Source organism: Sphaerodactylus townsendi, linkage group LG05 (genome assembly GCF_021028975.2).
Source record: "Sphaerodactylus townsendi isolate TG3544 linkage group LG05, MPM_Stown_v2.3, whole genome shotgun sequence".
Lineage (NCBI taxonomy): Eukaryota > Metazoa > Chordata > Lepidosauria > Squamata > Sphaerodactylidae > Sphaerodactylus > Sphaerodactylus townsendi.
Window position 1 is genome coordinate 116,329 of NC_059429.1, and position 24,063 is coordinate 140,391.

Sequence of the window (24,063 nt, forward strand, 5' to 3'; positions counted from 1 at the left end):
CTTAGAGAATTAGAGACAGAGTCCAACGGGCAGTGACATCATTAATCCCACTTTAGTAATCTGAAAAGGTCCCCACAGAGATCTTTTGCCCAGATTTGAAAATTTATGAAGCGTCTCTGAGATTTTTGGTAGACAAATACGCAGTAGCCCACACGCAAAGGGAAATCCGAGCGGTGCTTATCGCTTGAAGTTTTTGGGAGTCTTTAGCCTGCTGTAAGGCGGTCTGGACCATTTTCCACCCCTCGGCCAGAGATGAAATCCACTGCTGAAACTCCGGAGGATTCAACGCTTCCGCAGGTAGTTGCGGCAACGGAGGGAAGGACCGACCAGACACAATTTGAAGGGGTTTTTTTTTGTACTACTATGAACCGCATTATTATAGGCGTATTCTGCAAAGCGGAATTAACTTCGCACCAATTGTCTTGGTGGTAGTTGGTGTAACAACGTAAATACTGCTCCAGGGTTCTGTTCGTTCCCTCTGACTAACCGTCACTTTGAGCGTGGTAGGGGCGGCAACCGCCGGGGCGGCCCCCAACAAACCCAGAAAAGCTTTCCAGAACTTTGAAATGAATTGCAGGGCAGCGGTTGAGGAGACCACCTTAGCGGAGTGTAGGCGATAAATATGCTGAATGAACAGATCGCTAACTTAGGAGCGGAGGGATGGAAGCACATGGGATGAAATGGGCCTGCTTAGCAAGCAAGTCCACCCCCACCCACAAGACCGTGTTGCCTGGACTTTCTGGCAAATCTGTAAGAAAATCCACGGAGCTGCCTTCACCGGGGCGGGAGGCCACCGGGAGCGGCCTCAACAGACCATGGCGCTTTCCCGGCACGTTCTTGGCTTCCGCACAAACAGAGCAACCTTTAATATATGTCTCGATGTCCTTGCGCATCGCACGCCACCAAAATTGACGGCGGGCCAAATGCAGAGTTTTGAGGAAGCCAAAATGTCCAGCCGAGCGGGCATCATGACAGGCCTCGAGAACCTGCTACGGAGGGAGGGAGGCACGTACCAACAATCCCCCCGTAAACACCATTCTCCAGCAATTGGGAGTCCACCTTCCTCCGCTGGTGGCTCAAGCGCAGCCCCGCCTCCTCGAGTTCCCGTAGGAAAGGAGAGACCAGGCTGGGAATGGGTGGAGAAGGAGGAGTGGACGCCTGAGATCGGGTGACAGCCAGCCCCAACTGGGAGGGGGAGAGAACAGTGCGCGCCGGAATATCCCGTAAGGCAGCTCCACCCCTCCCCGGGTAGGCGCGAGAGCGCATCCGCCAGTTTATTGGTTTTTCCGGGGAAAAAATGGACAGTGAAAGAGAAACGAGAAAAGAAATCGGCCCAACGGAGTTGTTTTGCGGACCATCTTGAGGGGGTGGAGAGGGCGGCCAAGTTCTTGTGATCCGACCAAACTTGAAAGGGGTGTTTAGCCCCCTCCAGCCAGTGGCGCCAAGTGGAAAGTGCTACTTTGATGGCCGCAGTCTCTTTATCCCCTACAGTCCAGTTGAGCTCAGCACCGGAGAATTTCTTTGATAAATAAGCACACGGAACCAGCCTATCATCTTTATTTCTCTGCAACAGGGCTGCTCCAAGCGCTTTGTCTGAGGCATCCACGTGAACCACAAACGGAAGATCTGGGTCAGGGTGTTTCAGGATAGGTTCGGTAGTAAAAGCTGATTTTAAAAGCTGAAAGGCTGTCTGACATTCTTTAGACCAGGAAAGGGGGGCCCCGGGCTTGGCAGCCTGTGGATCTTTACCCTTAGTGCGTAAGAGGTCTGTGAGTGGGAGAGTCCGTTCAGCAAATTGGGGTATAAAGTCCACGATAGAAATTAGCAAACCCTAGGAAAGATTGGAGTTCCTTTCGATTGGTAGGGGCAGGCCATTGGAGGACTGCGTCAATCTTAGCAGGATCCATTTTTTAGCCCCTCGGAAGAGATCCGGTAACCCAAATAGTCGATAGAGGTTTGGTGGAAACAACATTTAGAAAGTTTGGCAAAGAGGGAGTTGTTGAGCAAGCGTTGCAATACTTCCCGAACCAATGCTTCATGCTCTTCCATGGTTTGGGAATAAATTAAAACGTCATCTAAGTACACCACTACTCCCTTGTATAATAAATCATGGAGAACTTCGTTGATAAGGGCCATGTTCAAAAGCTCCGGGGGCCCCACTTAACCCGAATGGCATTATTAAGTATTCATACTGTCCAAATTTCGCAGTGTTAAATGCAGTCAAATGTTCATAGCCTTCCCAAGCAATTCTGACCCTGTAGTAAAGCTTCTCTTAAGTCCAACTTAGTAAAAATGTGTCCTCTTTGCCCAAATGCATCTAAAAGGTCCTTGATTCCAATGGCAAAGGGTATTTATTGGACAGGGAAACGCATTGGAGTCCTCGGTAATCCGTGCAAGGAGCCTTAAAAGACCCATCCTTTTTTAACAAACAATACAGAGAGCAGCATGTGTGTGTTTGGTAGCCAGCCCGCCCGATATGAATCCGCGTAGCGAGGTTCTTGTCCTAAGAAGGCACGAAGTTCCTTCTCCTCATTGGGGCTCATCGCGGTAGAATTCTACCTTTGGGCAAAGTTGATTCGCCCCTGGCTGCGTAATACTATTTTGCAGTCCATAGTGTCTCTATGGGGTAATTGGCAATTGATCGCGATTCTTGCTCCTGAAATACTCTGGCTAAATCTTGGTGCGCCCGGTGGAATGCGGCGGTAGGAATTAAGGGAGCAATTAGAAGCCGCTGCATCGCTGATGAAGCCAAGGGGTATGTCCCAGAGGAGAAGGTGGAGTTTTCCCCAATTCATGGTGTTCTCCGCAGGGAGGGTCAGTGAATTCTAAAGATCCTTTCCTTCCAAATGGAATTTTTGGTTCATGCAACAAACAACCATGGCATGCCCAGAACTATGGAGTGTTTGGCCACCGGGCTTCAAAATAAAATCTAATTTTTTTCTCCCCAATGGTCATGCCAGAAGAGGACGGACCGGCTATGCGTTTGAACTGGGCCGGTCAATAATTCGACTGAGGACTGCCCGTCCATTTTAGGGTGAAACGGTATGGAAGCAACCAGGGGGACTCGGTCTAGACCAAGTTCCTCCGCCACCTGGGGTCAAGCATTAAAAACAATAGGAGCACCCAGAATCCTACAAGGAGCTGAAGGAGCTATAATACGAGGTAGCATAGCTTAGCGGGGTTGGCCAGAAACGGCGAATCGTAATGGGAGCGCTGCGCTTCACTCACCGCATCTGGAGTGAACCCATATCCATGGGAGCTGAAGAGAGGCAAACGGCGTGCTTCCCCTCCTCTGAAGTCAGCCTCTTCGGTAACTGTCTTTAGCAACCGGAGGCCCGTTAGAGGCGGCCCGGATTATCGTGGTGGCTTGGCAGGCAGATGGGAGTGCCAGTATACGGCCGGAGGCGTTGTTGGCTTCTGTTTTTTCGGGCAGTTGGCAGCTAGATGACCCGGGTCCTCCGCGAAGTAAAAGACACAATCCCAGACGGCGGCCGGGCGCTCGGAGGTGGTCTGCGGTAGAGGTTGCTGGAGGCTTTCTTGGCTTGGGAGTCGCGAAGCGAACCGGTGAAGGTAGTAGCGGCGTGGTTTTAGGCGATGGGCGGCCCCCGGCACGCAGCGTAATCCAAACGCAGAGCGCCTACATCACTTGGGATCCCAAAGTCGATCCAATCAGCAATAGTGCAAGCGGGGGGGATCCGAATTAGAAACACCGCTTTCAACGCAGTTTGCCGTCGGACAGCATCCGGTGAAGTATTCACATTTCATCGCGCTCAGGCCACTCCAGGAGGGAGTTTCGAGCAGTCAGCCTGCACGAAATTCCACGGCAGAATTCTGCAAACGAGCGGTTTGCCTTTGCTGAATAGATTTGATAGATGCGGATGGCTTCATTTCAGCACCGGATCTTGGAAGGCGCAGCCTCTTAAGGCTTGGAAGGAACGCCCGGCACCGTGCGCAGCATCATCCTCATCTTGCAGATTCAAAAGAGTCACAAACCAGTCGGCTGTCCGCCACTTCCATCTGAAAGAGCGGAACCTGATGTCCTTCCGTATTTTTTCGGGCGTTTAGACCGGGTAACATTTTGATGCGTCATAGATCCCTCCCATGTGGGCATCGAAGTTTGTGGTGGATTGATAGTAGGGAAGTTTGGAAAGCGGTCCCATCCAGCTTGAAGCGACGGCAGGTATTGGAGGTCTGTAATATCCCTCTTTCCCATGGCTCCTTGGCGCCCGCTGGGGCTAAAGCGGTTGCGCAAAGGTTGCCGAGGCAGCTACGGCGAGGGGGGGCCGAGAATCGTGGGTGGGGTAAGGTGGGGGGGTACCCCAACGCCCGGTGCCGCACTGGTGTTCTGGTGGGAGCCGGTCCTTGGAAGGTGGCAGATGTGCTTGCGAGGTAGCAGTGTGACCTGTGCAGCTTAAAGCGTCGCCGCCTCCTGGCGTTGGCTGTACCAGTGACGGGCGTAGACTCCAACTTGGGGCATCTTGTTCTGCTGCTTCTTCAGTTCCCTCTCCAAAGTGACCAGCTCTCTCTCGCTTAGCGAAGTCAAGGCATCCTGAATGCGCATGCAAAGCTGCTTTCTCTCGTTCCAGTTTGGCCCGAGTTCGTCTTTCACCGTTGAACAGCTGCGGATTGGATTCACTTTGGCGTGCGCAAGAGGCCTGAACAGCTTTACAAGTGGTTGACGCTGTAAGTCCAGTTTGGAGTGTTCTGCAGGACTTTTATCATGGACTGATAGGTTCTGCACATATTGCCGTTGCGTTGGCCCGTCTTTGTGCACGGTCCAATTCGAAAAGTTGGATTTCTTCTTGCGCCAAGCTGTTCCGGTCTCTTTGCGAGGTTTCACGCATCTTGCTGCAGCTGCTCTTGTTCCTCTTCCCATAGCGCTGGCGTTCCAAGGGCCCATGCTAAGCTTGGGCATCTCGCCCAGTCGGCCCACTTCCTCATCCCAGCTCTCTTTGATGGGAGGGGAATAGATCCGGATAGGAATGCAGGCTTTGCTTACAGATTCCTCTTCATCAGAATGTAGGACATCATGCTCCACCGGTGGCTCCACAGGGGCACCTCAGGTGCAGCTGCTGATCCGGGATCTGGGGGGGGTCCCGATCCGGAAGCTGGTACGGATACCCCTCCCAATCCCCGATATAGTCCCGGTTTCAGCGGTGAATTGTCTTCGGACGCGGCCCCAGTGCTATGCGCCACGAGTGGATTCTTGGGAGCATCACCAAAATACTTGAATCCAGGAATGCGTTCAATGGACTCCTGTGTTGCCGCGATGAAGGTGGTCAGACCCGCTCTCCTCGCGTGACAGGTTGCATCTGAGGTTTGTAATCCACACCGAAAGCGGGCAGATATCCGCATCCACAGGCGCTCGATCCATAGACAAGCCCCAAAGCGACTCATGCAAAGTCCACATGATCGTCTTCCTCGTCCCTCGTCCCCAGCGGAGTAAGCGAGAAGACTTCGCGGTGTCGATACGTAGGACGGAAAAGAGTTACCAAACTGTACGCAGACCCGTTCTCCCGCGGTTCCTCCAAATCCAGAAGGGAAAGCTTCGAGGAGCCCTCTTTAGGGGGCTACCGCACTTTCCTTCCAAGGAATATTATTCAACCTCTCCATGCCCGGGGTAGACACTAGAGGTCTCACTGCACTAGAAGCAAGATAGATGAACTAGGATTCCTGCCTGGCAATGTAAGTGAGAATTCCATAGAAGGCAGAAATAAAAGGCTTTTTTGGTGTAAAAGACCGTTTATTCAGACATCCTAGAAAGCTCACGTACACGACGTGGCAGGAATAAAGTCTCCCGCCAGCAGCACAGGTTATAACTCTGTCCATCCCATCCCCCCTCCCGGATTCCCATGGGAACGGAGTTCTCATCTCTCTCGCAGAGATAAGGTCTCCGCCGCAGATGCTGGCCCATCGCCCGGGTTATGGAATGCAGTCAAGGCCAGGCGGCTGCCCCGCTCATCAACACCATTGAATCCTTTACATGTAGTCCATGAACATCTGACGTGCCAGAGTTGGACACCTCTGCTCTGTCCTTACTGAGCCTGTGGGCATCTTTGGAATTCTGACACAGTCTAGGGGATGCAGCCACAAAATGGCTTCCACAAAATGGCTGCCACAGAAGGTGGAGCTCGACACAAAATGGCTGTCACAGCTTACCTTCAGATCCTTGTGCTGTGGTGGCAGCAGCTGCCAAAGCAATTTTTTTTAAAAAAAACATCAGTACAGCCAATCAAATGGCCAGTCAGAAGTCTTGCTGGTCAGAAGCCTCACCCATTTTCTAGAAACACACGGTGGGTGCAAGTAAACCTGTCAGCAGGTGTCATGGGAGGCCCCTTGCTTTATCCACATTAGTTTTCTAAAGCCAGAAAGTCCCAGGTGCAAGTCACAACTCTACCACTAGAGGGCCTTGGATAACTCGCTCAAACAAAGCTGAGCAGGGCACAAATGGATGTTGTGGGTTTTCCAGGTTGTATGGCCGTGTTCCAGTAGCATTTTCTCCTGATGTTTCTCCAGAGGATCCTCTGAAGTTGCCAGCCACAGATGCAGGCAAAACATCTGGAGAAAATGCTCCTGTAACACGGCCATACTGTACAACTTGGAAAACCCACAACACCTTCCAGCCGTGAAAGCTTTCGACAACATAGGTCACAAATGCTTTTTAACTCAGCCAGACTTATTTCTGAGCAAAAATGGTTCATGCTCTCTCAGCCTCAGCCCCTTGCCTTCATCGTCCTGGACTACCTTATAGAATTGTTGTGCAGCTTACAAGACCTGCACTGAACACGCCAAAGGAACACAAGAGCGTCAAATGTTGTCAAGTTCTGTTTCAAGGAACATAGGCAGATGCTCTGCCAGGATTCTCAATGCATGTCCATTTCAGACAGAAAAGAGAAACACCTTCAGTTAGCATCCTGCATACCTTAGCAGCAGGAGGTTTTGCATAGCCTCAAGGAATGCTGGCAATGAGGCATTTTTGTTACCTTTTCACTAAACAGTGGGATCCTCCTATCCCCTTAAGAAAGCTATTGTGAGAGGGACAGCTCTGGAAGGTTCTGCGCTCCTGAAGAAATGAACTCTGTTTATTTGCAGAAGAAGAAGTTTGGATTTATATCCCACCTTTCTCTCCTGTAAGGAGACTCAGGGTGGCTGACAAGCTCCTTTCCCTTCCTCTCCCCGCAACAGACACCTTGTGAGGTAGGTGGGGCTGAGAGAGTTCCAAAGAACTGTGACTAGTCCAAGGTCACCAAGCAGGAATGTAGGAGTGCAGAAACACACCTGGTTCACCAGATAAGCCTTTGCCACTCAGGTGGAGGAGCGGGGAATCAAACCTGGTTCTCCAGATTAGAGTCCACCTGCTCTTCACCACTGCAAAAACAAATGTTGAAAAAGAGATCCAGTGTGGCACAGCAGTTAGAAAGCCAAACAAGGATCTGGAAGCAGAGGCGTAGCTTTTTCGGGGGGCCCCCCTTGCAGCGCCACCCCCCACTTATTTTAGAAACTGAGCAGGCTGGAGAACAGGCCTCTTCCCTTCCAGGCTTCAAAGGCTCTGGTGGGAACTACATTTCCCAGGAGACCCTGGGAAATGTAGTTCCCACCAGGGCCTTTGAAGCCTGTTCTCCAGCCTGCTCGGTTTGTAATGTAAGTGTGGGGGGAGGCGCCGCAGGGCAGGGTGCGGGGGAAGGGGGAGGGGTCTGGGGCAATTTTCCGCCCCCCACATGACCCAAAACCGTGCGCCCAGTGCGTGGCGCACACACCCCCATCCCCTGGTAGCTTCGCCAGTGTCTGGAAGGCTCAGGTTCAAATCCCTACTTGGCCATGGAGGCATGCTGGGTGATCTTAGACCAATGGCATACCGTCAACCTCATCCACCTCACTGGGTTGTTGTGAGGGAAAAATGGAAAAGGAGAAGGTGTGAGCTGCTTTGGGTGCCCATTGGGGAGAAAGGCAGGGAATAAATGCAGCAAAATAAATCAGAGAAAGTAGTAAAAAGAACATAGGCAGATGCTCTGCCAGGATTCTCAACCAAGCTTCCTATGCTTGAAAGTCCCACAGACACTCATCACCCACATGTTGTTCCCATCACCCTCTTGGGCTTCACACTGTACAGCACAGGTGTCAAACGCGCAGCCCTCCAGATTTATGGACTACAGTTCCCATCATCCCCAGCCAGCATCATGCACTCATCAGCTGATAGCAACCAAATGCTGACTTGTAACACGCGCCACCTTCCTCCCGGATTGTCACACACACGCGGCTGGCAACTCCACCGGCCCACAGACGTTTCCCAAGGAAGACATTTTCACTCATTCACTGGGCAATCACCCAACAAGGACCTTGTTTTGAAAGGTCTATCAAGAACAACGTATGTAAACAGAAAGAAATGAAGCTAAATGGCACACCTGGTTGGTCTTCTTTTTTCACCCATTGACTGCGAAGGGGGGTGGGGTTGCTATTTGTTTGGTTCTGCTTCCTGGTAAACCACTGTGCAATTTTGTCTCTGTGAATGGAGGGCGGGGGACTGCTCAGAAAACAATGACTTTCATGGGAACTTGCAATAATTCCCACTTTTGCAACTAGAGTTGCCAACTGCAGGTTGGGAAGTTCCTGGGGAGTTGGGGTGTGGAGGCTTGGGGAGGGGGCTGGTTTTGGGGAGGGGCTTCAGTGGTCATGATGCCATTGACTCCAACCTCTAAAGCAGACATCCTTGGTAATTCTGGGAGGTGGCCAGGCTCTCCTGTAGCCCCTCCCCCGTCACTCCCAAGCAAGACCCCCTGAGCAGTGACCAGTTCTCCGCAAGTGCTTTTGGGAGGCTAACTGGAAATTCCATGCCCTGTTCCTTTCCTCCTTGCTGGGGTGTATTTTTAAAGCTAGTGACACCAAATTTTCAGGGTATCATCTGTTAACTATTCTTATGATGCCACCCAAGTTTTGTGAAGTTATGTACAGGAGGACCAAAGTTATGGTCCCTCAAATGGGTAGCCCCCATCTCAGGTTAGCTCCCATTGAAAACAATGGGGATGGGGGCATTCCATTTGGGCGTCCATAACGTTGCTGCCCCTGAACCAAACATCACCAAACTTGGGTGGTATCATCAGGGTAGTCTCTGGATGATGCCCTGAAATCATGGTGCCACTAGCTTTAAAAATGCACTCCCTGCAGGCCGAAAAAACACCAAAAATACCCCCCAAAAGCCTAAATTATCCTTGTATGCATTCAAGCATTTTCTGTTCATATTTTAAGAGGGACATAATCGGACAATTTCTGTCCTGGACACTGTGCCTAAGGGTATTTGCCTGTAGATTCCAGCCGAATCTGCTATTTGTTTCCCATCCTGAATCTCCAACCCTCAAAAAAGTGAAATGCTGAGAACTTTCAGGGTTGGGAAAATCCACCCCCAAACAGCAACTGTCCACTTCTCTAATTTTAGTTTTAACTAGGGGACCCACAGTAGATTCTCCCTTTAAGGTAGATTTAAAAGAAGAATCTGAGCTCCCTAGTTTAAACACCATTGAAAGTGATGCTGTTAGCGGGTGGATTCCACTGGAGGTGTTTTGTGAGAGATGATGCTGACATTTGTTTGGTAAATGTTTTTCTGGGTGTACCCACTTGCATTGGCTTGGAGTTGTTTCTCAGGCTAACAACCTACCTCATAGGGTTGTTGTGATTAGGAAATTAGGAAAAGAGTTGGTGGGGAGAGAGCCATGTATGTTTTGATGGGAGTGGGAGGTGTTTTGTGAGCTGGTATAAAAAATCATTGTTTGGTCATGGTGGGGGATGGTGGATGCCCATACGCCGGGCCGGGGGGGGGGGGCGCCAAACTCAGGTTTTGTCCCCGGGCTCCAGTTTGCCTAGGTACGCCCCTGCCCCCAAGTTTAAGTCATCGCCTCTCAACACAGCTCTGATTCGAATCCAAACTTTTACCTCAAAGAAAACTATGCTGGAAAACGCCAACTATAGATTTCCCAGCCATCAGGTAACTTTATCCTGAATATTTTTGCAGTGACGCACAGCAGCCAAGAACCGGCATGATCTGGATCCAGACAACGATCCTCAGGGTTCTCCCAGCACCACCCAGCCCTGGTCCCCAAATCAAGTGAAAGCAAATATCCTGACTTGCCAGGCCCCGTGAGCCCCAGCAGGATTGGGACCAGAGGATTTGGGTTGTTGCCACCCCTGGGACACCTCTTGGTAGCCAACTGATGCTCTTTGCTGACTTCAAAAAAACCTCCAGCATTACTGCTAGCCTGACTGAATCTGGAAAGAAATTGCACAAATCTCTGCAGTCACTGTAAAGCCTGATGTCAGAAAAGTTCTGCCTGCTGTAGGCTGCTGGAGGAAAGGGAGCGCGGTTGTGGAATAGCAGTAGCACTTTTTTGCATCTGGACCAAGGCTGGCCAGAAACAACAGTGGGCCTCCACGCCCAAAGAGTTCCAGCGCTTCGATCCCTGTCTCAGAGACCCAGCCTGGAGGAAAATCTCTCTGCATCAGCATCACTGAACTATGTGAAAATGTCGCCTTCATATTCTCCCCACTGGTCTTTAGTTCCAAGCTGGGGCTGGCAGTGCAGGGAGAGAGAGAGAGAGAGAGAGAGAGAGAGAGAGAGAGAGAGAGAGAGAGAGATGATGATGATGATGATGATGATGATGATGATGATGATGATGATGATGATGATGATGATGATGATGATGATGTTGATGATGACAACGACAACGACAACGACAACGACGATGTTTTGGCATCATAATGCAGAATAATCCCTAATTAAATAGCACCACAGGTGAGACCCAGGCAAACTGCTCAGGTTTCATGACCTGAACAGGTGAGAGACAGAGAACCCTTACAAATAATGCAGGAAGCTTTTGCTTGGCTGCTGAGTATTCTTTTTCGGCAGCCTCCATCTGGCCAGTGCTTTACACTGGCTGCTTCCCCTCCCCATAGATAATCGATTTACTTATATTTGCACCCTGCCCTTCCCCTAAGGAGTTCCGGGCATACCCAGAGGCTCCCATTTTACCCTCACAACAACCCTGTGAAGTAGGGTAAGATGAGAGATATGGCCCAAGGTTTCCAGCACACCTCACAATTTAGCAGTGGTTTGAGCCCAGATCTCCAAACCCATGGCACAACAACAGTAGTTCTTTGGGCTGCTTGCAGGCGTGGAGAAAAATGTCCTGTTCCTTTAACAGAGACTTACCAGCATGCTGTTTGCCAGGCATTGTTATTTATTTCCATGGCATGAAAATATTTCCAGTTCCCATGTCCACAAGTTTAAGCCTCTGGTGTTCAACAGGGCTGCTGGCAACTCTCCCAGTTCATGATATTGTGTCTTTCTTCCCATCTCCCAACTTTATGGGCATTTTGCAGCAGTTATTGTCAGTTTCAAATGTTTGTATTCCCCCTTTCTTGTTCACCAGGTGGCTGAACAAAAACATCAATCGCCCCACCCAGTGCCATCTAGTTTGACCACAGCAAAGAAAAGCATATTTCTGCAGCAGCATTTTATTTATTTATTTATTTATTTTATTAAATTTATAGGCCGCCTCATCCCTGAAGGGCTCGGTAACAGCAGCACAAAAGCTCTACCAAGATGGAAAAATAGCTACTGTGTTTCCCTGAAAATAAGACAGGCTCTTATATTAATTTTTGCTCCAAAAGATGTGTTAGGGCTTATTTTCAGGGGATGTCTTTTCCCCCCATGATTTTGCGCCCCCCACATGACCAGATCAGCTGCGCTGGGGAATCTGTACTTTCCAAGTCCAGTCAACTTGGAAAGTCCAGTCAAACTTGGAAAGTCCAGTCAAAACTAACTCTTAAAAACTCTTTATTGTACTGGCAGTCATTGTCAAAAACAAGCAATGTGAGTTCTGAGGACCTCAGAACTCAGATAGCAGTTTGATACAGTATCAAACCTCCTTCCCGCCACATGAAAAGAAAACAAAGCATAGTTTCACACAGGCAAGCAGAGATAGCAATAAAGCCGGAATCTCCAGCCCAGGCATATAGCCAGAGCAGGCTGGCGGGAAAAACCAAGGATGATGAACACACAAACATATTCCTGACATTCCACCCCTCCTAAGAACCTCCCCCTACCGGTTTGTCAGGAAAGGCCTTATGAAAAGCAGTGACTACAATAGTGGCATGCACATCTGTAGCATAGACCCAGTGGTCATGGCCGGTGGAAACCCCACCCACAAAACAAGATACTGCAAGCATTTGTGGTGCAAGCGAGAGTCCAGGATAGCGTCTATTTCGTAATGCTTCTTCCCATCAATCAGAACTGGAGGAGGGCGTTATGGGGGGCCGTGCCAAGCATCGAAATCTGGAGCCCGTTTGAGCAAGCTGGAATGAAAAACAGAGTGAATTTTGCTAAGTGATTTAGGTAAGTCCAACCTAGCAGTCACTGTATTAATCACCTGTAAGATTTTAAAGGGACCAATAAACTTCCGACCAAGTTTAGAGTATGAACATCACGTAGATTCTTAGTGGACAAGTACACCCAATCATTTACTCGCAAGGGAAAAGGCTGGCGATGCTTATCTGCCTGAGTCTTCTGAGACTCTTGAGCTTTATGCAAGGCAGTCAAAATAGGTTCCCAGCCTTCGACAATAGATCGGATCCAGTTGTCTAGTTCAGTGGGCTGAACCGATTCCAATCCCAAGAACGGAAATAGCTGGGCAGAATGGCCAAAGACCACCTCGAATGGGGTTTTCTGAGTACTGCTATGGACCGCATTGTTATAAGCATATTCCGCAAACGGAAGCAATTCAGCCCAATTGTTTTGATGGTAGTTTGTATAACAGCGCAGATACTGTTCCAAAGTCTGGTTCGTCTGTTCCGATTGCCCATCAGATTGAACGTGATACAGAGAAGATAAGGCAGATTCCACCTCCAAGAGAGTCAGAAATGCCTTCCAAAACTTAGAAAAGAATTGAGGGCCTCTGTCCAATATTATTTTAGCTGGAGCAGAATGTAGTCTGTAGATGTGCTGAATAAACATTTTCGCCAGTTTTGGTGCAGAGGGAATGGTCGAACAAGGTATAAAATGGGTTTGCTTAGAAAACAGATCAACCACCACCCATAAAACCATATTGCCTTGACTCTCAGGGAGATCAGTGATAAAATCCATTGAAATGATCTGCCACGGACGATCTGCTGGGGGTATGGGTTGCAAGAGTCCATGGGGCTTTCCAGGCATGGTTTTTGCTTCAGCACAAACAGGGCAACCTCTAACATAATCCTCAATGTCTTTATGCATAGACTGCCACCCAAACTGGTGGCGCAACAAATGCAAAGTTTTTAGGAAACTGAAATGACCTGCAGATTTAGAATCATGTCCAGCGAAAATAACTGATTTACGCAGGCCTGGTGGTATGTACAAACCATATCCCCCAGACGCAGGTCTGGAGGTACGTACAAACCCTTTTCACCACATCCCCCCTTAATTGTAGAGATGGGGCCCCCTCATCCAAAGAAACGGGACTCCTCCCAGCCTGAAGAAACTCCTTCAACAAAGGCGAGGCATAATCAGGAAAAGCTGTAGGCGGGGAAGGCGAGGGGGGTGGAGTAGTTGGAGGCTTGGATTGAGTGTGCATCTGAGCATAGGTAACAGCGAGACCCAATTGTGATAGAGTAAGTATAGTACATGGAATGGCGCACAACGAAGCCTCCGCCCCTGAGGGAAGGAGCGACAAAGCGTCTGCTAAACGATTGGTTTTACCAGGGAAAAAATGCACCGTGAAGTGAAAACGGGAGAAAAAATCAGCCCATCGAAGCTGTTTAGCAGACATTTTCCATGGGGTAGAAAGGGCTGGTAAGTTTTTATGATTGAACCAAACCTGAAAAGGGTGGGCAGCCCCCTCCAACCAGTGTCACCAAGTGCTTAGAGCTTGTTCGATGGCGGCTGTCTCTTTACCACCAACAGTCCAGTTCAATTCAGGGCCTGAAAACTTTTTGGACAAATATGCACAAGGAGACAATTTGCCATCAGGTCCCCTCTGTAAAAGGGCTGCTCCCAGAGCTTTATCGGAAGCATCCACGTGTACTACGAATTGCAGGTTGGGATTGGGATGGACCAGGATAGGCTCGGAAGTGAAGGCGGTTTTAAGATGCTGAAAAGCATGTTGGCAGGCATCGGTCCAAGAAAGTAGAGCTCCTGGTTTAGCCGCCTGGGGACCTTTGCCTTTGGTACGTAACAAATCAGTCAACGGCAATGCCAGTTGGGCACATTGCGGAATAAAGTCACAATAGAAATTAGCAAAGTCCAAAAACGATTGGAGTTCTTTTCGGGTGGTGGGACGGGCCAATTTACAACCGCCTCCACCTTAGCAGGATCCATTTCTAATCCTGCCACTGAAACACGATACCCTAGAAAATCCAATTTGTCCTGATGAAAAGCACATTTGGACAACTTAACAAACAAGGAATTATCCAGCAGCCTTTGCAATACAGTCCGGACCATTTCTACAAACTCTTGCTCGTTGCGCGAATAAATCAGTACGTCATCCAAATACATGACTCCCTTGAAATCCTGTAAAACTTAATTGATCAAAGACATAAAAGCCCCGGGGGCTCCGTGTAATCCAAATGGCATTACGAGATATTCGAACTGACCAAATTTGGTATTGAAAGTAGTCAGATATTCACAGCCATCAGCTACATGGACTCTGTAGTAAGCCTCTCTCAAGTCCAGTTTGGTGAAAATCCGACCAGATCCCAAAGCATCCAACAGGTCTTTAATCAAGGGTAAGGAATATTTATTAGAGGCTGACACAGCGTTCAGTCCCCTATAGTCAGTACACAGACGCAAAGAACCATCCTTCTTCTTGACAAATTAAACAGGGGCAGCATAAGTGTTCCTAGTCACTTTACGAACAAAACCATGAGTTCTTATCCAAAAAGGCACTCAATTCCGTTTCCTCTGAAGAACTCATTCGATAAATGCAACCTTTAGGCAGTTTGGCCCCTGGGATCAATTCAATTTTACAGTCAGTGTCTCTGTGGGGAGGCAACTGGTCACATTCCTGTTTCTCAAACACTTTGGATAGATCCCAAAACTGTTCAGGCACGCCAGGGATTTCAGGATGGGAGGTGACGACCGAGGCTAAAGCAGGAACAGGCACCTCAGGTGGTTGTCCCTCCTACATATGGTCCCTCCAAGGTGGGTTGGTGAAGTGGACAATGCAGGAAGCCCATCAATTTGTAGGATCATGGGAATCCAACCATGACATGCTAAGAACAATAGGGTGGCGAGCCACCGGGACCAAAATGAAACTACGGTGTTCCCAATGTTCAGCAATTTGTAAAAGGACTGGTTTTAAAACGAGCCAGAACCCCCCCCCCCACCTAACGGGCTACCATCCATTTGGGCTTGAGCAGTGGAATTAACTGTAATCCAAGCTCGTCTGCCACTTGCGGGCGCATAAGGCAGTGTGAACACCCAGAGTCAACAAGGGCACGAGCTAAAATAAGAGTGTTCTTGGCAGGATTGGATAACGTGGTAAGGAGGGTAATGGGAATGCCACCTTCACTCACTGCATCTTTTGGGGGTTCCATAGACTTGGGCACTGCTGTTGAAAGACCAATTCCAACTGAATCCTCCTCGATATCGGGGAATTCATTTTCCTCAGCTGCAAGTGCTTTGGATGATCCTTGAGATGGTTTAGTTCCCATAGGATGTTTTGGCGCTTTAGCCATTGCCTTACGTGGGGCAGGTCCCGAACCGCCAATGGATTTTGCTTTCTTAGGGCAGGAAGCTGCCACATGACTGGCCTCACCACAATAGAGACAGAGCCCCAAGCGGCATCACCTTTTGGAGACCATTTCCATTGGAGATGTAGAAGTGGTTGTGGAAACGGGAGTTTTCTTGACTGGAGGTGGAGGGCGACTTGGACTCCAATCCTTTAGAATGATTGAGTCTGGCGGCAATGACACTACCAACCTCGATCCATTCCGCTACTGTCCGGGGTTCATTGTTCATGACTACCCATCATCAGATCTCAGGGTTGACGGCATCATAAAACATCTCAGCTTTTATCCAATCAGGCCAGTCAGGAATTTTACTCGATGGCTCGGAACTGGCGGGCAAAATCCGAAAATGGCTTGTTGCCCTGTTGAAAGGTTTTGAGGGCTTTCTTGGCATTATCGCTGGCATCACAATCTTCAAAACGTAGGGGTAAGCCTTGCAGGAAATCAGCTACAGAATTGAGTTCCTCCGCATTCATGTCGAACAATTCCACAAACCATTCTGCAGCATCTCCATCCAGCACCGACCCAATAACTCACACCTTTTCTCTCTCAGATCAATACATGCCATATTCTTGCATATGAGAGTCCAGTTGCAATATGAAATAAGGCAACTTAGATGCAGTTCCATCAAAACGAGCTGGAATATGTGGGTGAGTAAAACCATGACCTGGGGGTCCCGGGGGAAGGACTCCCGTGTGCTGGTCATGGGCCGGTTGATGTAGGACCAAAAGACACACCGCTGGGTCTGGTGTGGCTGCTGTGGGAGTTGAGCTGATGGAGGCCGGTGGCACGCCACTTCTTTCTGCCACCGCGTACGATCTGTGTTGAGTTGCTGGCAATCCAAACGCAGTTCTGCTGCTCTAGCGTTGTAAATTCACGTTGTAAATCTGCCGCGGTGGCCTATTCATGAGCTTCGATATCCAAGAGATCCCGTTCTCGTTGGCGGATATCAGCCTGTTCTTTCTCCAGGGCTGTGTGTTCCTGTTGTATGCGAAGTAGTTGAGCACTTTAATCGCTTCATTTTGATTGGAGACTGTAGAGTCCCGTGTCCGCTGGAGGTTTAAGGATCACAGATGCTGGAGTTCACGCAGTAGTTCCTGCTGAGATTGTTCCACCATTTCCAACACCTCACGTTCTTGCTGTTCCCAATCTTTCTGTAGTTGCTGGTACAAGGCTTCACGTTCCTTATCATACTCCTCCTGAAGTTCCAGCTGCTGACAAACTTTCTCATCGATCAAGGCTTCTCGAGACTGGCCAATTCCAACGCTTCCACCTGGGCATGATACAAGCGTAACTTCTGGTCATCATGAGGTGCAGGCCACTCCGGGATTTCATTCTCATGGGGCACCGCCACCCCCGGAGGTTCTTGAGGGTCAGCGGGGTCTTCAGATTCCAATGCATCTGGTGGAATCAATGTCAGTTTAGATGCATCCAGAGCCAGCAAACGCTGCAAATCCCATTCCTCTTCATCCGGCCAAGGTGCCTGGGCACCAAGGAGCCTTGTTGGAGATGAGCCGCCTGAGAGGTTTTGGGTCAGGCACCGGTACTTTGCAGTTGTTCCTTTGCCATGGTTTCCTCGAAACACTGATCAATTCGGGACCAGTTAGTTTTTTTGATAAATAAGCACATGGAACCAGTTTGTTATTTTTATTTTTCTGCAGAAGTGCGGCACCTAAGGCTTTGTCGGATGCATCCACATGAACGGGAGTGTGGGATCAGGATGTCTTAGGATCGGTTCGGTGGTAAAGGATTTTTTGAGCTGATGGAATGCATGTTGGCATTCAGGAGACCAATTAAGAGGGGCTCCTGGTTTCGCAGCCATGGGTCCCTTGCCTTTGGTGCACAACAGGTCAGTCAAAGGCAGAGCAAATTGAGGAATAAAGTCACGATAGAAGTTAGCAAAGCCAAGAAAGGACTGTAAATCCCTGCGAGACAAAGGAACCGGCCACTCTACCACCGCTGCCACTTTGGCAGGATCCATTTCCAGACCCTCAGCGGAAATCCGATAACCTAAGTAGTCCAATTTGGTCTGATGAAAGGCACATTTGGGTAATTTGACAAACAGCGAGTTATCAAGGAGACGTTGTAAAACAGCACGAACTAACTGAACGTGTTCTTCCTCCATTTTAGAGTAAATAAGCACATCATCCAAATACACCACCACCCCCTTAAAAAGGAAGTCTTGAAGGACATCGTTGATTAAAGTCATAAAAGCCCCCAGGGCTCCATTTAACCTGAATGGCATTACGAGATATTCATATTGGCCAAACTTAGTATTGAATGCAGTGAGATGTTCAAAACCATTTGCGCAGACAGTTCTGGTAGCGCTCAATGCACAAGTACATTGAGGCTTATGTGAAAGGGTGCCCGAAATGTGCAGAAGCTAAACCGATCGCTGGAAAACCACATGGTCTTTTGCAGCCAATCCCACCCACTGCCAGTCCGTGGCAGATTATCTCGATGGACTTCATCACGGATCTCCCGGAGAGCCATGGCAACACAGCATTGTGGGTGGTGGGGGATCTTTTCTCCAAACAAGCACATTTTATACCATGTCCCACCATTCCATCAGCCCCCAAATTAGTGAAGTTATTCGTGCAGCACATCTATCGTTTGCATTCCACCCCATCTAAGATAATTTCAGACCGTGGGCCGCAATTCATTTCTAAATTTTGGAAAGCGTTTTTGGAGTTGTTGGGAGTCGAACCTGCGGTGGCCGCTCCGTAACACATGCAAACTGACGGCCAGTCAGAACACACAAACAGAATATTAAAACAATATTTGCGCTGCTACACTAATTACCACCAGAACAATTGGACGGATTTGTTACCATTTGCGGAATACGCCTATAATAATGCCGTCCATAGTAGCACGAAAAAACGCCTTTTGAGGTGGTCACAGGGCGCTCCTTCCCTCCGTTTCCCCTGTTGGGATCTCAGCCGCTCCATCCTCCAGAATTCAATGAATGGATACAAACCCTTGTAGAGGGTTGGAATTCCATCAGTACAAGTCTACATCAAGCACAAGAATCCCAAAAAATGCAAGCTGATAAACATTGCACAGACTTTCCACTCCAAGTTGGGGAATGGGTTTATTTGTCCACTAAGAATCTTAGGGATGTGCACAAATATTCCAAGCTTGGCAAGAAATTCATTGGGCCCTTTAGGATTGCACAGGTTATCAATGATGTTACTGTAAACTTGACTTGCCTATTTCATTAAGCAATATCCACCCCATTTTTCATTCCAGCTTGCTCAAGTGGGCTCCAGATTCCGATGCCTGGCACGGCCCTCCAGAATGCCCTCCTCCGGTTATGATTGATGGACATAAACATTACGAGATTGATGCTGTTCTGGATTCTCGTTTGTCTCGGAATCGCCTGCAATACCTTGTCTCATGGGTGGGATACCAGTCGGGCCATAATCAATGGGATATTATTGCTCCTACGTTAATTGCTTCCTTTCATAAAGCTTTTCCTTTCAAGTCGGGGGGGTGTTTCTTAAGGGAGGCGGAGTGTAAAGTTGCTGCTTAGCCTTGGATGGTTTTCGTCTGACAAGGTTGGCGGGATGCCCAGATTGGGGAGTGTTTCTAGTATCTGTAGTTTCTAGTATCTGTATCTTCTGTTTCTTTTGCCTGTCTGTGTGAAACTGTTCCAATGTAGTTTTTGGATGTGAACTACAGGTGTTTATCTAGCTTTGGCAGGAACTGGTGGGGTGCCCGTAAAAGAGGCTGTTCGTATGTTGGGAGGTCAGTTCCCGCATTGCTTGTGATCGACTTAGAATGCCAGCTCAATAAAGAACTTGAAAAGTTACTTTTGGCCTGGACTTTACTGGTTCCTTACAGCGATCCATCACAGCCCCTCCAACTGGAGCACACTGTTCCACAGATAAAGGTAGGCAACATGCCGACAAGGTTCTGCGAGTTGCCATCAGGGTTGCCTGTTCCACCTGCTCCTGCAAGCCCATAAAAGCAACACTCTGGCTGAGGTGAGGGCAAGATAGCGCAACCAAGGATGGAGGCTCCGGATCCAGATCGGGGTCTGGATCTACATGTGGCTTCTCCGGCAGAGTTAGGTCAGGGGGAGGATTAGCGTGACCCTCTATGGGGGCCTCTGTTCCGATCACATACTCTGAGTTTAGCGGGCCCCTGAACACTAACTTATCAGGATCAGTCACCATGAGACCACGGTGAGACATCAGGTAACCTTGTACTTCAAACTGTCAAAAGTTACACTGAGAAGTGAGAACTCGCATAATGTAACGAACTTGGAAAGTCCAGCCAAAAGTAACTCTTAAAAGCTCTTTATTGTACTGGCAGTCATTGTCGAAAACAGGCAATGATAGCAATTTAATACAGTATCAAAACTTCTTCCTGCCACATAAAAAGAAAACAAAGCATAGTTTCACACAGGCAAGCAGAGATAGCAACAAAGCTGGAATCTCCCAGCCCAGGCATATAGCCAGAGCAGACTGGTGGGAAAAACCAAGGATGATGTACATACGAACATATTCCTGACAGTAGGGCTTGTATTTCAAGCATCCTCCAAAAAAATCCAGGAGCACAATGATACAGCAATATTTTTTTGAAGGTAGGTCCTATTTTCGGGAAAACAGGGTAGTAAGCAGTTATCCCAAAAGTCTTTCGGGAAAGAAAAGTTTCAGCTTTATGACAGGGAAGAAGCTGAACAAACTTCCCTCAGAAGGGAGTTCAGCTCTCTTGGGGTAACTACCAAGAAGGCCCTGCAAAACAGGGGAAGGGGTTGCAGAGGAAGAGTGGAGTTGCCGGCTGAAGATCTCCTGGGATTACAACTGATCTCCAGGTGACAGAGATCAGTTCACCTGGAGAAATTGGCACTGTGTAAGGTGGACTCTTGGCAGTGAACCCCAGTGAAGCACCTCCTGTAAGGGTGGAGGTTGGGATGTGTGTTTTCCACTCCACTCATCCTGGCCTTGGCGATTTCTTAATCTGGCCAGCCTATGGGATGGTGGTTTCAAGCCTAGGGATGAATTCAAAGCCTAGGATGGCTCTTGCATTGCTTTCACTGCTTATCATCATGTATGATTTCCTAGCTTGTGTCTTTGAAGCTGTTTTTGCCCGATTGTGGGAACTGTGCTTGGTGAGTTCGAGGGAGGGGCCATACACGTGTCCATAAAAGCTTACTAATGCTTAAGTCTGGAAAGCTGTGAATCCACATTGCATGTATTGTGATCATCAAGTTTATGAAATAAACGAACTGAACTCAGTTGCTTTGTTTTAGTGAAGTCCTTTTGAAGTTCCCTTACATTGGCGCGATTCTCGCTAAAAAAAACCTCATCTTCGGACTAAGCCTGGCCGGGCACCATCCCTTCATCCGGCTTTGTGGGATCCACTGATGTCCACTCAACACATGCAGGGGATTAGAACTCGAGAGATTCGGCTGCAACTTGAGGGCTAAAAGACGCGGTAGCCCTCAAAGAGGGTTCCTGCTCTCCTTCCATAATGCAGCCCGGCCTCTCTGGAGGAGCCAAAGTGGAACCAGTCTCCCTGAGTGACTCTCTCAAGCTCCCCGCTCAGCCGGAGCTTAGCCTTTCCAACTACAAGAGCAAGTGGAGGAGAGTCCCTAGTGATGGCTCCGGGCAAGACGGTTTCCAACGGTCCCGCATTAGAGCCGTGCCAGGATTTCTACAACTTGGTGGCCCGGGGAGGTGGTCGATGGACCATGCCCCTGGAGCTGCACTTTACTACCCGGCCACCATATGGATTACAAACCGCGGTGATGCATAGAGTGGAGGAGGAAGACCTGGGGTATCCACCATCCATGGAGATACCCAGGAGATCCCTGGCGAAGATTTCTGGACCAATACCTCAAAGACCCACCTCCCAGGATCAGGATGGTGAGCACGGCGCACGTCCCTAAGGGCTCACGCCCTCCTAACACCCCTGGGAACGGAGGGGAGATGTGGTGGAAATACCTAAAAGTTCTACCGAACTGCCTACCTCGCGGGAGCGGAGTGCCCGCGGGTCTAGCAACCCCGGACTTAGTAGAGGGCACTTGAGGGCTACTGTCAAAGGATCCCGCTCTCCTTGGACTATGGGTTTCCATTAACGTAATATGGGGGAACCACTGTTCTGTCTGCCATGCAACACCCCCCCTACATCGGATCTTTGGGAGCAACTTGAAGCTCCCTCGAAAGGTCCAAAGCGTGACTGGGAGCAGGAACGGGAGGCCCTTGAAAGAGAGCCAGGGCCATGGAGCTTGAGCGGGAGCAGAGAACGGAAGCTATTGAGGTGAACAACGACACTCTCGAACGAGGAACGCCAACAACAACGCCGAGCCGTGAAGCTGAATTGTCCCGCGGAGAAAGGTGTTCTTAGAGACCAACATCTCAAAGAGACCTCACCTCAGTGATCATGTCTTGGAACACTCCAGATTTCATTGGAACCTGAAGGGCCAACGCGGAGTGCCTTTAAAGCACTAGGAACTAACCAAAGTGCAGTCCCGGAAACCTGCAATGCAACGCCAGGGACCGGGGCTAAAGACTGCAACGGATCGGGAGACTCTCCTTCAATGGGAAAGGGAGCTGGCGGCATGGGAAGCATTGCTCCAGAGGGAGCTGGGAACAACCTGCTGCACTCCTACCCAACACCCCGTGCTGCCAGCTCACCCGGGCCTATCATTCCTGATGCGTATCGGCCAGCAACGGCCGCAGCTCCTTTGCTGCCACGTGGAGTTCTACTGCCAGTGCAACCCCCTGCTCCAGTGGCCCAGCGCCCCGCCCAGCAAGCCCCGGCTCCACGGGCTCGCTGGCTGGAAGGGGCTATCCGCACTCCACATCCCCTCGCTACTAAGCTTTGATGTGGGACGGCATGCCCGACTGCCATATTTCATCCACTACAATTAGACGCACATACACGAATTTGGACGACTTCTATAGAGATCCGGTAGGCTGAGAAAGTGCGGTGACATCGGATCCGTGGTAAGGACAGGGAGGCGGTCAATGGTTTGTGGAGTTACATGGAACTAGAGGGCCCCCCTGAACTTCAAAACGTGAAGCGCCTTGCTCCAAGGTCTGGCGCATCACGCTTTCAGGATCCTGAGGGAGGTGAACAAAGCCATCAAGACTATTAAAACGCTTCGGCAGGGCAACCACAAGACCTTGCTGAATTTGCCCGGTGAATTCCCGGGCTGGCGCAAGTAGCAAACTCCCCCCGGACTGGCCTGGAACGCATTAGAAGTGTGAATACTTCCCACGAGCGCGGTCGATTCGGGAAATTTGCACCTGGGCCCGTATGGTGCGCTTGAACCTCAAACCATTGCTGCCAAATGGATTACAACCGGCAACCTGATTTGTAGCCCTCACTCACCCGCTCCAAGACGGGAAACCGCACTCCAGCAAGCCCCACTCAAATCGCAGAAGGGCGGCGCCTGGGCTTAGTAAAGAAGACGGGTGCAGGAATTTCACAGGTGACAGAATCCACCTCTGATAGCCGCCCGCCTGGAGTTATGCCTATATTATGGAGGCTACTGGCCACATATGACCAATTGCCCTAAACAAAGTTCTACCCCGGCTCTCGGGTAGTCGACGCGAAAACCCCACGGAAGCCAGGGACCACGGGGACTCCCGCGAGCTCGCGCCAAAGCCGCCTGTGAAGATGAGCCCGGGAAGCCGGCGACTTCGAACCTGAGAGGAATTTGAGCTCTCTCATCCCCGCCCCGCAGAGAAGAGATTCCCTCGTTTGATGCGGTGGAGGTGAAGGGGAGCCCTCTATAACTATTATGACCTGACCACTCTGGACCAATATGTCCAAGCATACTCGCATATTTTAGTACTCCAGCACTTTCGTGGGATAATGGCTGTCTCTACCACTGCCTTATGAAACCCTCAGGTGGCGGAGCAGATTAGGGCTTGAATGTATAGTGCATTGGCCAAACCCATTCCCTTTACCCAAATGGATGGCAGCCCCTGGGCACTGATATGGCCCGCCCGTTCGAAACCCAACCAAGTGCTCCTGCGATTCGCTGGAACACTGGGAAAGACGAGTCTTCATCCTAGCTCCAGTCGCCAAACATTCCATAGTGCTGGGGATGCCCTGGCTTCTTTCCCATGAACCCATCATTTTCTGGGGACAGCGCATAGTCCGTTTTCAATCGATCCCCTTGTGGGGGGTCATATGCCTGCGAGGGGAACCACCGAAGGCTTCTAGACTGGACGAAAAGCCCCAATGGAGCTCCTCCTTATCAAATATCAGCCGCCATCACCTAAGCTCCTGAGTTGGTCGGAGTTCCCAAACAATACTGCTGGGATCTAGCTAAAGTCTCTTTGAAGAACAAGAATC

At 49.7% G+C, this 24,063-nt stretch overlaps 1 protein-coding gene across 5 annotated transcripts in view; it reads left to right on the forward strand.

Moving 5' to 3' along the window:
* Positions 1–20,303, forward strand: part of LOC125432884 (mitotic spindle positioning) — a 46,505-nt gene extending 26,202 nt beyond the window's left edge. Inside the window, exons 6-7 of one of the 5 annotated variants that reach the window (XR_007244564.1) lie at positions 11,539–17,596; positions 18,997–20,303. The gene's annotated coding sequence lies outside the window, so the exon portion shown is untranslated. The other 4 variants (XM_048496970.1, XM_048496976.1, XM_048496975.1 and 1 more) reach the window with 4 other exon arrangements.
* Positions 20,304–24,063: the final 3,760 nt, after the last annotated feature.